At 38.7% G+C, this 5,151-nt stretch overlaps 1 pseudogene; it reads left to right on the forward strand.

Moving 5' to 3' along the window:
* The first annotated feature begins 2,376 nt into the window (after positions 1–2,376).
* On the forward strand, positions 2,377–3,540 carry LOC102876425 (annotated as a pseudogene).
* Positions 3,541–5,151: the final 1,611 nt, after the last annotated feature.

Below are 5,151 nucleotides of genomic sequence, written 5' to 3' on the forward strand. Positions count from 1 at the left end.
ATTTATATCGTCCTAGTAGAAGGTATGCCTCCACTGTAGGAAAAACTAACAGATAAATTGTGGAAAATTAGAATACAAGGGTGATTACTGTGAACATAAATTCATGTTCAAATGACACAACACAGAAAATTAAGTGATTAACATTATTAATGGGGATTATTTTAAAAGAATCAATATTTCAAATGGGCTTGATAAGCATAAATTTCCAAAGCAAGAAAAGAAATAACACCAGCTCCCAGAGGAAACATACGCTAAAAAAGTAGAGATGTGAAATTAATAAAAACCTGACAGATTTAAATATGGAACAGTATTTTTATTTTTATTTATAACTTTAAAGGGAAAAGTAGAAGAGATATGCTCAGGTATTAAGTTTGTATTTTATTGGGTATCAAGACATGAAAACTCTGGGGCTTTAGCAGTAAGGAATTTTGCTACCAACTCAAAGGAGGTTGTTGTTATGTGCCGTTGAGTTGCTTGCAACTCACAGCAACCCTATGTATAATAGCTCTGAACCCTGCTCTATCTTGAGCCAACTTCATTGTCTCTGACACACCAACCTCCACTACTGCAGTCACTGAATCAATCCATCATATTCAGGGTCTTTTTTTCTTATACTGTCCCTCTAACCCTTCCAAGCATAAAGTCTCTCTCCTAGGACGGGTCCTCCTTGCAATATGCCCAATGTATGTCAGACGAAGTTGCAAAATCCTTACCTTCAAGGAACAGTTGGATTTTACCCTCTCCAAGATGAACCTGTTTGTTCTCCTAGAAGACCATGGTATGTATATTTAATAATTCTATCAGCACCACAATTCAAAGGCATCAATCTTTCTTCTATCATCTTTCGTCATTGTTCAGTTCTCTGATACAAAGCAAATAATTGTGAAGACTATGGCCTGAATCAGGTGCAACTTAGTCGCTATATTGACATCATGCTCTTCAGTACTCTGTAGAGATCCCTGACAGTGGGTTTCCCAATGCAATTTGTGTTTTAATTTCCTGGCTGCTCATACCAAGGGTGTTCATTATGGAAACAAGCAAGCTGAAACTGTTAGCAATCTCAATCTCTTCATTGTCTTCATGATTCTGCCAATCAGCCCAGTGGTGAGAATCTTTGTTTTCTTGACATTCAATCCACATTGAAACTTCAATCAATATCGAAGGCTACAGTCCTTGACCTGCTGCAGCAAATTGCCTCAGATTCTCCTCCATTTATACAAGGAAGCTTGTGCCATCTGCGTAATGCAGGTTGTTGATAAGTCTTCTTCAAGTCCTGATTGCACATGTCTCCTCACAGAGCCAAGCATTCTGGATAATCTACTTTACATACAGATTGAAAACATATGGAGATAGAATACATCCCTTGTGAACATCTTTCTTGATTTTGAACCATGCAGTGTTTTCTTGCTCTGTTCTGATGACTGCCTCCTCATCCAAAATATAGGTTTCACAAAAGCACAATCAAGTGTTCTGGAATTCCCATTATTCTCTGCGTTAGCCACAGTTTGTTGTGATCTACACAGCCTTGCATAGTTAATGAAATATAGACATTCGTCTGGTACTATTTTCAGCCAAGACCCATCTAGCATTGTCTATAATATTCCTAGTGCCACAGCATCTTCTAAACACATTCTGTACATCTGGTAGTTGTATATCTCTGTTGATGTGCTATTCCAGTTGCTTTTGGATAATGTTTAGCAGGATCTTTCTTGTGTATGAATAGATGATATTATTTGATAATATTCACACTCTGTTGGGTCTTTTTTTCTGCAATGGAAACAAATATTAATCTCTTCTAGTCAGTTGGCCAAATGGTTGTCCTACAGATTTCTTGGCACAAGTAGTGAGTGTGTCCAGGGCAGCATCTGTTTGTTGAAATGTGTCTATTGGTATGCCACAATCTCCTGAGGCTTTGTTTTTTGCCATTTCTTTCAGAGCCACTTGAACTTCCTCCTTCATCACTATAGGCTCTTGATCATATGTTGTTTCATGAAACGCTTCTGTGTCAGGAATTTTTTTCTTTGCTATAGTGCCTCTGTGTACTCCTTCCATCTTCTTTTGATGCTTCTTGGGTCATTCAAACTTCTTTTCACAGCATCCTCAAGTATTGTAACTAGAGACTTGAATTTACTCTTCAATTCCTTCAGCTTAAAAAAAAAAGGTATCTACCCAAAAGCTCAGTAAAGAATTTCTTTATTTAAAAAAATTTAAAAAATACTAAGCGAGCTCATTGTGCAGCAGTATGAGCACCTTCTCCTTGTCCTGTTATCCATAAGTGGGCCCTTGTGTGGAGTTTTATCAAAATGCAGCCTGCGAGCTTCAAAGGAGGTTGGAACAGTCATCTGGTTTGCAGTAGATACACACCCCCAGGGGGATATGATTGAAGCTGATAGCCCAGAAAAGCTCTTCATTGGAGGGCTCAATACAGAAACAAATGAGAAAGCCCTGGAAGCTGCATTTGGCAAATATGGACTAATTGTAGAAGTGCTCTTGATGATAGACCGAGAAACCAACAAATAAAGAGGATTTGCTTTTGTCACTTTTTAAAGTCCGGTGGATGCCAAAGATGCAGCCAGAGATATGAGTGGAGAGTATTTTGATGGAAAGGTTATCAAAGTGGAATAAGGCACTAAACCAACATTTGAAAGTGGTAGGTGTGGACCCCCTCCTCCTCCAAGAAGCAGAGGTCCTCCAAGAGTATGAGGAAGAGGAGGAAGTGAAGGAACCTGGGGACCCCTTCACATAGGGGTCACATGGATATGGTGGCTATTCTATGAACTTTAACGTGAGTTCTTCCAGGGGACCACTGCCAGTGAAAAGGGGACCACCACCAAGGGAAGGGCCAACTCCTAAAAGATCAGCCCCTTCAGGACCAGTTCAGTGAAGCAGTGGAATGGGTGGAAGAGCACTTGTATCATGTGGAAGAGACAGTTATGGAGATCCACCAAGAAAGGTACCCTTCCCTTTATGTAGAGATGTTTATTTGTCCTCAAGAGAAGATGGATATTCTACTAAAGATAGCTATTCAAGCAGAGATTACCCAAGTTCTAGGGATACAAAAGATTATGCACCACCACCAAGAGATTATACATATTGTGATTATGGTCATTTCAGTTCACGTGATGACTATCCATCCAGAGGCTATAGTGATAGAGATGGCTACAGTCGTGATCGTGATACTTCAGATCATGCAAGTGGAGGCTCCTACAGAGATTCCTATGAGAGTTACGGTAACTCACGTAGTGCTCCACCTACACGAGGTCCCTGCCATCTTACAGTGGAAGCAGTCACTATGATGATTACAGCAGCTCACGAGACGGATATGGTGGAAGTCGAGACAGTTACTCAAGCAGCCAAAGTGATCTTTACTCAAGTGGCCATGATCGGGTTGGCAGAAAAGAATGAGGGCTTCCTCCTTCTATGTAAAGGGGGTACCCTCCTCCACGTGATTCCTACAACAGTTCAAGCGTCAAACCATCAAGAGGTTGTGGCCAGCGAGGAAGCCAATCTGATAGAGGGGGACACAGAAGTAGATACTAAAACCAAATAAAACTCTGGACCAAAATCCTTGTTCAATGAAACAAACAAAAGGTGGAACCTATCCTGTCATATCTACCCAAGGACTATTGAAAGGAAAAAATGGTGTTGCTTTTTAAAATTTCCTGTTAAGTTCTCCTCCACAATTTTTATGTTCTTGTCATTTGCATTCATGACTTGGCTTTCAATAAGCAAATGTTAAGTGTGTAAGCCTTGACTTGTGTACTACTGTTGTAGTTCTCTTTAACTGTTCCTGAAGGCCACTTTCTATTTGATTAATCCCAGTAGGTGAGGAAAGCAATACTAAGACTTTTCACAGACATCTAGCCATCTAAAATGGACAGATGAATCATTCTGCCTATGTAAATAAGCTAGATAGATAATACAAAAGAGTGTTTAGGTTTGCTCTCTTTAAGATTTCAGAGTGTCTTCAGACTGAAATCTCAGTGTTTTCAGTGTAAAAAACCTGAGAACAGATGCTGACATAAAGAAAGTGCTATGCACTCAGTAAAACCAAAAAAGCACAAGGATAATACTGGCCATATATTGCCTTTCTGACATTTCCTTGGGAATCATCAAGAGCCTCTCCTTTCCCTTCGCCCAGTAAGACCATTTAAGTGTGTGTTAAAAACTACAGAATACTAAGTAAAAAGTTTGGCAAAAAAAAGAAAAAAAGAAATGCTGAGCGAGTTCATCTTTTTGGTTTTCCAACTTTAGCTGCACATTTCATTACTTCATTAGAGTGCTTTTCTATGTCTTTCTGTGTTGCCTTTTGAAATCTTCTGTTTAGGTCCTTGACATCTTGATTTCTTCCCTTTGCTTTTGCTTCTTAGCATCTTTCAAAATCAATAGCTGTTCTTAGAAGAAAGATGGAAAACATCCTTCTGTGATATTTTTAGCCTCTGACCCACTAGACAGTCAGCTATGAGTTCGTTCTGACTCAAGGGAGCATAGCAACAAACAAGATCATGATCTGGTATTTTTGTGAAGCTAGAAGCTGTACCACTGATACATCAAATTCCAGAATGGACATCTACAGTGAAGACATTTTCAGTGAAATTTCAGACTAAGAAATAGAATTAACCATCAGCTCCCAAAATAGTGGGCCATTGTGCTTCCTTCAGGTAAAATAAATAAATAAATACATACATACATACATACATACATACATACATACATACATAAATAAATAAATAAATGAATGAATGAAACAATACAGAAAATATTAACATGACCCCTGGACAAGGATGACACACAAAATAATATAATTAGGTATAAAACATTATGTGATATAGTGAAAGAAGATGAGGATTTCAACTTGGATTGTTTTTGTTGTGGTGGTGGTTGTGGTGGTTACATGCCACTTGGTCTAGTTATATGTTTTAAATGAGAACAATTAGGTGGTCAGGACTCCCATTCTTCTCAATGTTAGCCATTGTTATGATCTACAAAGACAAATGACTTTGCATAGTCAATAATACACAAATAGGCATCTTCTGCTTTCAGCCAAGACCCAAAATCCAACACCCTTTCATGATTAAAGCACTCAACAAAATAGGATTAGAGGGGAATTTCTTCAACATAGTAAAAAGTATCTATGAAAACCCAAGAGCC

This window comes from Elephantulus edwardii, unplaced genomic scaffold (genome assembly GCF_000299155.1).
Source record: "Elephantulus edwardii isolate Elephantulus edwardi_28Jun2011 unplaced genomic scaffold, EleEdw1.0 scaffold00253, whole genome shotgun sequence".
Taxonomy (NCBI): Eukaryota; Metazoa; Chordata; class Mammalia; order Macroscelidea; family Macroscelididae; genus Elephantulus; species Elephantulus edwardii.